The sequence below is a fragment of the Orcinus orca genome, chromosome 20, assembly GCF_937001465.1.
Source record: "Orcinus orca chromosome 20, mOrcOrc1.1, whole genome shotgun sequence".
Taxonomy (NCBI): Eukaryota; Metazoa; Chordata; class Mammalia; order Artiodactyla; family Delphinidae; genus Orcinus; species Orcinus orca.
The window spans coordinates 57,437,476-57,450,013 of NC_064578.1; the positions used below are offsets into that span (position 1 = coordinate 57,437,476).

At 44.8% G+C, this 12,538-nt stretch overlaps 1 pseudogene; it reads left to right on the forward strand.

Moving 5' to 3' along the window:
* The first annotated feature begins 2,671 nt into the window (after nt 1–2,671).
* On the forward strand, nt 2,672–7,533 carry LOC101285648 (zinc finger protein 154-like; annotated as a pseudogene).
* The last annotated feature ends 5,005 nt before the right edge of the window (nt 7,534–12,538 follow it).

Genomic DNA, 12,538 nt, shown 5'->3' on the forward strand with positions numbered 1-12,538 from the left:
GGAATTCTATTGTATAATGTTATGATAATTTCAAATCAGAATTTAATCTATGGATTATGTAAGCTGGAATTTTGTATAAAACAATAATCTTTAATATAACCAAATTAAAATTTGTAAAGGAAGTATAAGAACTCTTGTTGGCCACTTGTTAGGGCCACCTACAAGCTATGGGAAGAGAAGAATCTATTATTGCCAGGGGAGAAACAGAAGAAGGGAATCAAATGGAAGTGTCAGAAACAGACCTGTACATAAAATGAGACTTAATTTTTGATATTTGTGACTTAGGACTATAATAGTGCATTATGACCTGCCACAACCATTTCCTCGCCAACACAATCCCTTATTCTTCTGGCTCACTAGGCTCCAGTCACACTAACCTCGTGGATGCTGCTCAAACACACCAGACATGACTCTCATAGAGAGTCTTTGTACTCATTCTTCCCATTTCAGGAAAGCTTAAGATGTCCACATGATTTTATGGCACAACTCTATAACACTTTCTGACCTGTTTTACATGCTTTACTTTTTCTTGAGCATTTGTCTTGCCTGAAATAGTAAATGGTTCACTCATTAATATTCTTTTTTATTTGTATCACAGATGGGAATTAACGTTACATGGCCCTGCTCATCCCACAGACTCCACATTCAGCAGAACCACTTATGGACCCTGCACTGGTGAGTGTCACGTGTCCTGCAACTCTTTTGCTGCCATTCTTCCTGGCCTTGGTGTCTCAAGACCCTCGAGAGCCCTACGCTCAGGTTTCTAAGTCCAGGCCAGAGCTTATATGGAGAGATTCCCATTTTTGGCAGCCAGTAGACTGAGATGTGAAAGGTTGTCTTAGGTACAGGGATTAGTATGTACAAAAGCTTGGAGATGAGATTGAGTTGGGAATGCTCTATGACTTGTATGTGTTAGTTAATGTCTGGCAGGAACAGAGAGCAAGGGGGCAAGAGTCAGGCCTAGAATGGTACTCTGAGAAGGTAGGTTTCTGTTCTGAGAGTGATGGCAGACATGGAATTTTTGGAACAGGAGGGGAAGTGATCTTAGGTCTTAAGAGGCTATCCTGGGCTGCAGTGTGCAGAAGTTTCTAAAGTAGGGTCTGACCAGATTTTCTAATGTGGAGCAGTCACAGATGCCTCCAAAGATTTTTCCCTGTGCATCTGGAAGTGTGGAAGTGCCATCAACTGAGATGGGGAAGTCAGTGGTAGGAGTCCGTTTCAGTGAGACTATTAGGAATTGGATTGCAGCCAAGTTGAGTTCCAGATGTTCCAGAGGCTCCCAAGTATAGGAGACAAGTGGACAGCAGAACATGCAGATCTAGAGTGCTGGGGGAGGTTTCAGGATGCATTAGGTGACAAGGGAGGAGAGGGGGGCTCTCACAAAGACAGACAAGAAAAAATAGTGGTCATCAGCAGGAAGGTAGGGGGAAGGGAAAGTCCAGCAGGTGGCCAAGGTTTTCATGGGAGAGTGGCCGTGAAATTGATGCAGAGGGAAAGCAGAAATGGAGGTAAAGTGATACCAAAGTCAGGCTGGTGCTTATTTCTCTTCCTATGCACTCACCAGGCTTTTTGGTGGAACTTAGGGTTTTTCTTTCAACGTCTGGGGAGCTGCCAGTGGAGAGTTAGGGTATGCCGGGATCCTGTTGCATTGGCAAGCACTTTCTGAGTGCCATGTGAAGAAGGGTATATGAGGAGACAGGAGACATACCAATTTTATGGACCAGATTGTGGTGATGGGGATCTGATGTATGAGGAGTTATCCAGTGAGTTATATGCATGTGGGGAAGGTGTGTGAAGTAATTGCCCGAGGTACTAGGAGCTTAAGAGAGAAGGATAGGCCTAAGTGTGTTTGTGTCTGGGAGGCATTATCCTGGGGACTCTCAGGCTGTTATCTTGCAGGAGAGGGAGGGGGCCCTACATACCAGGAGCACAGACTTAGATGGCATCTATCTGTCCACCTGCCTCTTGTTGCTGAGGCTGGATCTAGTGATCAAGGAAGCATGAAGAATTATTAGGTACCACTGCCCTCTAAGTCAGGGAACTGGGGAGGAAGATGAGCCTAGAGTGAATATGAGCTGGGATTAGGTGTCCTTATGGGGTCCTGGGGAAAGAGGCTGCTTATGGACACATCTGTCCCCATCATCACAGGGCCCTGTGACCTTTGAGGACATGGCTGTGTACTTTTCCCAGGAGGAATGGAGCCTTCTTGGTGAGGCCCAGAGACTCCTGTACCATGGCGTGATGCTGGAGACTTTTGCACTTGTTGCATCATTGGGTAAGGCCCTCCCACTTATCCCAGCATCCTGGGCAGGTCTCTGCCTTCCCCATTTTTCCCAAAGGCAAGTCTGTTTTTTCACAGCTAGGTAGTGAGCACATCTCTATTACTGCTTCCCTGTCATACATTCTGTAGGTGCCCAGGCTGGGTGAGTGTATACTACCTCCTTTCAGAAGTAGCCCCAGTACCAGAGGCTTTGAAGTTTTCTGGGTCATAAGACTTGGAAATAGTTCGGTGGGTTCCATTAGCCTCAGCCACTCCCTGCTAAGTTGACTCTGTAGACGCATGCACCTCTGTGCTCCAGGTTCTGCCCCCTTCCAGCTGACATTTCCTGGGCCCTGACTGTACCAGGAATTGTTGGGACTCAACGTGGTCACTATTTGTGGGATCCACTTGGCTGTTGCTGTGAGACCCTCCTCAAAGATTCTTTTTGTGATATTATTTTTCTTTCCTGAGGTTGTTTTGGGATTGGTTGTACCCCTGGGCCAGTACTGACCACTCACCTGTCGTGTCTTTCCCTTAGGACTTGCATTTTCTAGGTCCCATGTTATGTCCAGCTGGAGCTGGGAGGTGAACCCTGGGTACATGACAGAGTGGACATGACTCCAGCCACAGCATGAAGGGCTCAAAGTGGGCTTGGCTTCAGTGATTGGCATCAGGGAGAGGAAGTGATGATATGGCTGTGTTCAAATTACATCAGGAACATGTCTGGTGCCCCACAATGTTTTGGAGCCAAAGCCATTGACTGTGTACCTCATTTCTGTGTGCACTGCCACCATCATTGGATCTTTTGCTTGGTGAGTCTTCCCTGTTCTGTGATGTGGAGAGGCCCAGTCCTGCACAGAAGCCCTTTCCTAATCAGACCCCAGCTCCCTTGTCCTGAAAACTGTCCCAAGGATTTTTTCCTTGGCATATCAGACACATATTTGTGATGGGGCTGCCCCCTTCTACCAAAATCTGTATGAAGTTCATCCGTATTTCTCTGCTTTCAGGTTGATATGGAGTAAAGGTCAAGGAGACATGTTCTGAGCAAAATGATTCATAGAAGTGCCACAAATAAATACTTCAAAGACAAACCTGTCCACCCAGAAGGGCTGTCCCTGGGAGATAGGTAGTCTGGAATTAGAAGGTGGTGTGCATTTAGCTGAAGAGCTGGGAACAAATCCTAGCCAGAACTTTTGTGGGGCAAGTGTAAAATTTCACCAACACAGTAGAGAGAAACTCTTTAGAAGAGACACGGATAAGGAGTTTATGAAGAGCTGCACAGTCCATGCAACCAAGAAGCCTTTCTCATTCCAGGAGCCTGGGAAGGATTTCCCTGGTAGCTCGGGCCTTCTCCAGCACCAGGTCACTGCACAAAAGGACACCAAGTGTGTGGAGGCCTTTAACAATGGACAAAGGCACTATAAGTTCAGTGAATGTGGGAAAACCTTCAGCCACAAACACTCAATTGCTCAGCATTAGAGTTTCCACACTGGAAAGAGGCCTTATGAGTGCAGGGAATGTGAGAAAACCTTCAGCCTCAAAAACTCACTTGTTCAGCACCAGCGAGTCCACACTGGAGAATGGCCTTATGAATGCAGTGAATGTGGGAAAATCTTCAGTTATAAACACAAACTTGTTCAGCACCTGAGACTCCACACTGGAGAAAGGCCATGAGTGCAATGAATGTGGGAAAGCTTTTAGCTACAAACTCACAGCTGTTCAGCACCAGCGAATTCACACTGGAGAAAGGCCTTATGAGTGCAGTGTATGTGGGAAATTCTTTACTCAAAACTCCAGCCTTATTGTGCACCAAAGAATTCACACTGCCTCACAGCCTTATAAATGCAGTATATGTGGAAAATTCTTTACCTCCAACTACAACCTTATTGCACACCGGCGAGTTCACAGGGGCACAAGGCCTTATGAGTGCAGTGAATGTGGGAAACCTTTCGGCAACAAACCCACACTTGTTCAGCATCAGCGAATTCACAGTGGAGAAAGGCCTTATGAGTGCAGTGAATGTGGGAAATTCTTCTGCCACAGCTACAAACTTGCTCAGCACCAGAGAGTCTGCACTGGAGAGAGGACTTACGAATGCAATGAATGTGGGAAAGCTTTTAGCAACCAATTGACACTTGTTCTGCACCAGTGAATTCACACTGGAGAAAGGCCTTTTAAGTGCAGTGAATGTGGCAAGTTGTTTAGCCAGAGCTCCAACCTTATTGTGCACCAGCGAATTCATACTGTAGTGAAGCCTTTTGAGTGCAGTGAATGTGGGAAACGTTTTAGCCAAAGCTCTACTCTCATTAAGCACCGGAGTTCACACTAGAGAAAAACCACATGAGTGCACTAAATGTGGAGAATTCTTTAGCCAAAGCACCCAGCTTACTCAACACCAAAATGTTCACACCACAGAAAGGCCTCACAAGTGCAGCAAATGTGGAAAAGTTTTCTGTCAAAGGTCTGTTCTAAGAACGAGAAACTTCATAGTCAAGATAGGCCCTATGAGTACAGCAAATGTAGGAAAATTTTCAGTCAACAGTCTAACCTCATCTGTCACCAGAAAGTTCATGCTGGAGAAAAGACCTTCAAATGAGGAGAGCAGCAAATGAGCTGTCTCCTTAGTTATACATCATACTGAATAGGCTCTGTGAGGGAGTCATCAACTGGAAGTTGAATGCCATACATCTGAACAGCCCTTGTGTGCAGATTGCCTATGAATACCAGGTTCATAGGAAGCTTTTCAGTAACCATGCTGTACTTCCTAACCTGCCCACAGCCCTTTCCAGACTTAATGTCACTGTGAGTTTCTTACCTCTTCCAAGTGGCAGATCCCCATCCTGGGCATCAGTCACCTTACTGTGGTCAGGGTAGGTAGACTTTTGTGCTGTCCTGTCCCCTGGAGCAAAGCATGAATAGCCTGAGCACTTGGGTTTTGTTATTCTCTTCCATCAACTGGCTAAGACAGGACCTAACCAGCTTTGACCATGGGGATCCAGGTTGGATTCTGCTGGTGGCTCACAGAGGTTTACCTTCTTTGGCGGCATTGTCTCATGTCATGCTCACAATGGATTTTTCTAGCTCCAGGTCACCCTTTTTGGAAAATGTTTGCTCTGCTCTGTGCCATAATAAAGACTATTATTTAAGCCCCCTTTCATCTTGGGGTTTGTTCACTGTTAGACTGATGTTGAGAACCATATTGGACTGTCAGGATGAAAAGGAACAGGTTTTGTGAGTGTTGCAAACTTTGTATACCTCAGTGGGGATAGAATCATGGCAGAGAATAGTGTTCACTCCAGTTGTGGTCTAATTTGCATTGTTTTCCAAGGCCTCCTAGGGTAGACTGCAGGGCTCTGTGGGACTAATGTTGAGTCCTGGATGTCATAATTTTTGGTGGGTTCAGAGGTCATGCTGAGATGAGGATAGTCACGAGAACAACCAGTGATTAGGGAGCTACATGAGAGTGGAAGTCGTGTAGTCCAGGCACGTGATTTTTAGGACCCAGGCAGAGGCCCTGGTTAACTCAAGTGGAAACACCTTTCATTGCTCACCTGTCTTCATTGCTACTGCAATAGAATCCCTCCCAAGGACAAGGAGAGGGGGTGGGGTTAAGGTGTGGTTGGCAGAGTTCCACAGAAAAGATTCAGATTTTTATGTGAAGCCAATTTCTATTAAAACTTAATTGGGCTTCCCTGGTGACGCGGTGGTTGAGAGTCCGCCTGCCGATGCGGGGGATACAGGTTTGTGCCCTGGTCCAGGAAGATCCCACATGCTGCAGAGCGGCTGGGCCCGTGAGCCATGGCCGCTGAGCCTGCGCATCCGGAGCCTGTTGCTCCACAACGGGAGAGGCCACGGCAGTGAGAGGCCCGCGTACCGCAAAAAAACAAAAACAAAACTTAATTGAGCTATATAGTTGGTATGCATTAAAATGAACATACCTAAAATGTACAGTTTGGTAAGTTTTCATACTTGTAAAGCCATGGATCCATCATCATAATAACAAACATCCAACACCAATATCTACCTTCTGACATGTCTCCCAGGACTCCCTGGCAACTACAATTGATTTACTTTTCCCCCCACTCAATTAGTGTTTTCTAGACTGTTAATATCATTGCCATCTTAATGTTCACTTTAGTATTTGTTTTTTTCTTTCATGATGCATAATTATTTTGAGAATCATCTAAGTTGCAGGTGTGAATAGTTCATTTTCTTCAAAAGGGGTCTTGTGGTTTGTTTCCAGTTTTGGCCACCACAAATAAGCTTACTATCAACATGTGCATAAAATTCTTCATATGAATGTATGGTTTCACATTCTAAAATGAATGACTGTACCCTTAATGCATTCCCATCAACAGTATGGAACCATTCCAGTTCCCCTATAGTCCTCACCAGTACTTGATTAGTATGGTCAGTAGCTAAAATATTGCCTGTTTTAAAGTGTGTAGTATAGTCTGATTGCATTTCCCTAATTCATAATGTTGAACAATTTTATTGTGTTTATTTGCCAGGTGTATGTCTTCTTTGATAAATGCCTGCCTGTTCTTTTATTTATTAACTGAGAAGACAAATGTGTTGTAACTTCACTTTTCTTCAGTGACTTTGTTGGGTGGAATAAGTGTTTCTGCTATTCACAACATTTAGTCCTCATTATTAACTTTCTCAATTACTTTTAAGTTCTAGACAGTTAATAAAACAACCAATTGAGCCTTATTATGTTTGCCAATTTCATGGTATAAATACTCCAATTTTGAGCAGAGGCAAGGTGCTTCAGATATTTAGGGAATAAAAAGGCATGGTGGTCTTAGGCGTGGGGACAGGCAATCAGAGGAAGAGAAATGGTGAGGTAGTCAATGTGTGCAGGTGTATCTGCATCATAGGCTTCATCATAGGATGCATTTTCAGAAATGGAGGCACTTTGCATGATCTGAGCGTGGAGTTTTTGGCCATCTGATGTCAAAGGGTCATTCACTGGACACCTGTGCAGGCCAAGTATTAGGTGTTGGTGGTTCCAATCAGTCTCAACCAGCTCAAACTGGACAAGAGCTGACTCCAAGTTTCCTAAGAAACAACTTGTGCCCCCTTTACTACAGTGACCACTAGGTCAGAGGTGTTACCTACACGGGTGATTAAGGAGTCTTGTGATTATTACCTGGGCCATGTGAAGCTTGGAGCCTATGCAGCTAAAGGGTGTGGGGGGAACCACCAAAGAGCTTAATCACTGAAGGTAGTTTACAAGCAGAGGAGTTTTAATAATGCTGTTCCCTTATATATGGTTCTGTATGCCGAGCTCAAAATTTTTAGTTATTGGCTTCTGTTAACCCTGTGGGGCACATTTCAAGGTCATCCAACGTGGACCTGGGAAGACGTGCAGTAAGCACACCTTTCTACTCTATTTCCATTATACAGATGCCCATAAATAACCTTAAGAACACAGAAAAGAGTAAAATGCAATAAAACAGGAAGAATGTAAGTTTTGACTATTCTCACTTGACCAGTATAAACAACTACATCACAGGCCTGAGTTGTCCAATCTCTACTCAATCCGAAGAAATGTTTGGCACTTACTCGCCTAACTCCTCGGTGATAACCTCTAAACCCTTGAAACATTTGGCCTAATAGGAGTGTCTATTTACTTGGGGTTTTGGGCCATGTCAGGCAGTTTATGCTAATACTGTAATTTATGGCTGGGGGGGGGCAGAGGGTACTTAGGTCTCTCTGTATCAGTTTGACATATGGAGAAGCTAGACAGTAACTAAGGTCAGCCAAACAGGTGCCCCTTGTTCTATTATATATACTCAAAAAACTGGACAATATCAAGGCTTATATGGGTTTCCTGTTTAGCGTGTTGTCACATATGGATGCTGTGAGACTTTTAAGCCAGGGGGCAAATAACTGGAAATGGCAATATGGTCTCTCCTGGACAGTCCTATTGCACCATCTTCCTTTGCTGATTTTCACCTGTATCCTTTCACTGTAATCATCCGTAGCCCTTTAATTTAACAGCTTCTGTGAGTTCTTCTATAGAATCTGAGGGTGGTCTTGGGCATGCCAGAACGTAATTGTGTTTTTAAAAGGCTTTGTTAAGTAAAATTGGCTTGGGCTTCCCTGGTGGCACAGTGGTTAAGAATCTGCCTGCCAATGCAGGGGACACGGGTTCGACCCCTGGCCTGGGAAGATCCCACATGCTGCAGAGCAACTAAGCCTATGTGTCACAACTACTGAGCCTGTGTGCCACAACTACTGAATCACGTGCGCCTAGAGTCTGTGCTCTGCAACAAGCCACGACAATAAGTAGCCCACGCATAGCAACGAAGAGTAGCCCCCGCTTGCCGCAACTAGAGAACGTCCGCACACAGCAACGAAAACCCAGCACAGCCAAAATAAATTTATTTTTTAAAAAAAGTATAATTGGCTTAAAGCATTTTAAAAGCACATGGTTTGATAAAGTTTTTGCACATACTTACATTTCTGAAGCCAAAAGTTTTCTCCTGCCATTTATAACTCACCCCCCCCCCTTTAACCTATAGACCTGATACTAGAAAACACTCTTCCTTCTTGCAATAGGTGTTTTAGGATTTGCCCTGTTTCTCAATTTCACCTATACTGGATCTCATACTATTTGACATGGTGACCAATGTTGGAGAGATAATAAAACAAAATCTGCCCAGCCAGAAAATCTCCATAAAGTAGAGAAAGAACATACTTTTACTGTTCCACGAGCACGAAACTAAACTGTGGTGCATGTCACACACAACCCACTAAAGAGATTGTAAAGACAGAAACCACACCCCTTTTTGATACACCAAGCAGACAGAGCCCATTCCATGCAAGCGCTCAAGATGAATGCTCACTTGCCTTCAAGTAAGAGGACTTGACAGCCCCATTTGTTACTGTTTATCTCAATGTGCCTGGGAATTCGGGTGATGCTCTGCAGGAGCTATTCGTCTTTATCCAAAGAAAGCCTAGAGCTTCTCATCTATGTCTGTATGACTGGAAAGGTGGGAAGCCCGACGCCTCTGTTGCACGCGCGGAGACCGAGAGACGGAGGCACCATATTCCATGATGTTTTCTTTCCAAAGAGGTGGCGCCAGACATTAAAAGAAACACTCCTTGGTTGTGGTGGAAAAAATGTCCACCTATTGAGAAGTGGGAAGCCCTAAAGGGCTGGAGGCGGGGGCTGAACCAATAAAACGACGGCGCCTGCTTTGGGGCCGACCCGTGGCTGACGGGGTCCTCCTGCCCCCGCAGCCCCGACCTCCCCAGCCGTCCTTCTCCCCGACCCCGGGGCCGTGGGGGAAGAGGCGGCCGGACTCTCCCTCCTGGTTCGCTCGCGGGCAAAGCCGGTCCGTCTGGCCTCCGAATCGGAACCCCGCAAAATCCCACGGAGACGCCTCCGCAGACCCGGCCCCGGGGGATCCCGCGGCTGAAACTCTCGCGCCCTCCTCGGGCCTCCCCACCCAACCCGGTTCCCACCTCCGGACGCGAAGACCCCCTCCAGCTGCCCTCGGCGGCAGGAGGGGCCCCGGCGGAGGCTGATCCAACTAACCGAGCGGCCCCACACCTGGGCCATGAGCGCGGCTCCAGCCTCTTCCCCATGGATCTGCAGCTACAACCTCCAGAGAAAGCACGAGGCGCGCCCGCCCGGCACGACCGGGACGATCCCGCCAGTCCCGCGGGCCCCGCGGACCTCTGCCTTGGGCACCGCGGCCGAATCCCTTCCCCCGCAGAGGTCTCCCGAGCTCGGCAAGGAAGGAACCATACAAGAGGGCGGCCATCTGCAAACCAAGGCCTCCGAGGAACCAGACCTGACAGCATCTTGATCTTGGACTTCTGGTCTCCAGAACTGTGAGAGGATATGTTATCTGCTGTTCAGGCCACCAAGTCTGTGGCATTTTATGATGACAATCCTAGCAAACTAATACAATTACCAATTCACTTATGCATGAACATTTGCAGAATTATTTTTTTCCCTAGCTATTGGCTTTTATCAGTAAAGCTGGTGTTGCTGTGAACATTAGAGTACAAGCATTTCTGTGGACACAATTTTATTCCTCTTGGAGATAAACCTACAAGTTAGATGGCTGTGTCACATGATAAGTTCATCTGTAGTTTTACAGATGTCAACAGTTTTCTAAAGTGGGTTTTAACAGTTTTCTAAAGTGGGTTATAACATTTTGCATTCCAACAGTAATGTATGGGAGTTCTGTTTCACAACTTCACTGACTTGGCATTGTTGGTTTGACCATTCAAGTGAGTATGTACTTGTGTCTCATTGTGGTCTTGATTTGTACTTCCCTAGTGATTAATTATGTTGACCATATTTTCACATGCTTATTATTCAAGTGTCTTCTCTGGTGAAATAGGTATTCAAAACTTTTACTTTTTAAAAAATGTTTTCTTATTGTTGTAAATGTTATTTAAAAATTCTGGACACCAGTTATTAATCAGATGTACTTTGGCTTGTACTTTTTTTTTTAAATTAATTTATCTATTTTTGGCTGCGTTGGGTCTTTGTTGCGGCAAGCAGGGGCTACTCTTCGTTGAGGTGTGCGGGCTCCGCATTGCGGCTGCTTCTCTTGTTGCAGAGCATGGGCTCCCGGCACACGGGGTTCAGTAGTTGTGGCTCACGGGCTCTAGAGCGCAGGCTCAGTAGTTTTGGTGCATGGGCTTAGTTGTTCCGCGGCATGTGGGATCTTCCCGGACCAGGGTTCAAACCTGTGTCCCCTGCATTGGGAGACAGATTCTTAACCACTGCATCACCAGGGAAGTCCCCTATAGTAATTCTTAAAATTACATTAAAACCTTTCAAATGTGTTGTCCTTTCCAAAATTTGTTTTGGGTATTTTAGGTCTTTTGAATTTCCATATGAATTTTAGAATCATTTTGTCAATTTCTACCAAAATCACTGGGAATTTGATAATTGTGTGAACCTACAGAACAATTATGGGAGAATAAATTAAAATATTAAGTCCTTAGATCCAGAAATGTGGTGTGTCTCAGTAATGTTTTGTAAATTTGCTTAATAGTTTTTGAATATATTTTGTTAAATATATTCTTAAATATTTCATATTTGATGCTAGAGTAAGGGGTATAGTTTTCCAATTTCCAAACATTTATTGTATACTGACCTTGTATGCTGGCACCTTGACTGATCTATTAGATCTCTTAACTTTTTAAATATATAATTAAGGATGTTCTAAATAGATAAGCATGTCATCTGTGAATAATGACCATTTTGGTTCTTCCTTTACAATTTGTACATTGCTTATTTCCTTTAATTTTCTTATGTCACTGGCACAGATTTCAGTGCAACATTACATAGAAGTTGTGAGAGTGGACATTCCTGCTTATTCCTAATATTAGGGGGAAAGCATTCAGTCTTTCCCCATTAAGCGTAATGTTAGCTTTAGGTTTCTAATGTTGCCGTATATCAGTTTAAAGAAATTGATTCTGACGCCAGTTTTCTGACACCAACTACCCAGAGTTTGTGTCATTCTAGACATCTGTAAGGGTTCAGTCCTCCACCAGAAAGCCCTCACTTCAGACATGCGCTTCAAGTCGTTGGGTCCAACTGCACTTCTGAACAGCTGGCTATAATTTCAGGGGTTCCCATGATCCCCTCAAGTTCGGTAATTTGCTAGAATGACTCACAGAACTCACTAAAAGTGCTATACCTACGATTCCAGTTTTGTTATAAAGAATACAGCTCAGGAATAGCCCATGGAAAGAATGCAGAGAGCAAGGTATGGGAGGGTCCCAGGTGTGAAGCTTCCATAACCTCTCTCTCTGGGGAGTCAAGGCATATCACTCTCCTGCACATCAATGTGTTCACCAACCAGGAAACCCCACCAAGCCTTGGTGTCCAGTGTTTCGATTGGAATCTCATTACATAGACACAACTGGTTAGATCATGGCCACATGCCTGAACATCTAGCCCCTCTTCTCTCCCCACAGGTCTTTCTGGCTCAGTTTCAAACGTCTAATCATATGATTGGTTTTTCTGGTAACCAGTCCCCATCCGGAAACGTTCGAGGGGCTTACCAAGAATCACTTCATTAGAACAAGAAAGACTCCTATCACTCCAGGAATTTCAAGATATTTCAAGCTCTGTGCCAGGAACCTGGGACACCTTCTAGTTAATATAGATTAAATTAATATATTTTCAATTGTTAAACCAACCTTATATACATGATGTCTCACTAGATTATAATTATCAGGAATGTAAAGTTGGCTTTAACAATTGAAAATATACTACACACAGACACACAGACACAC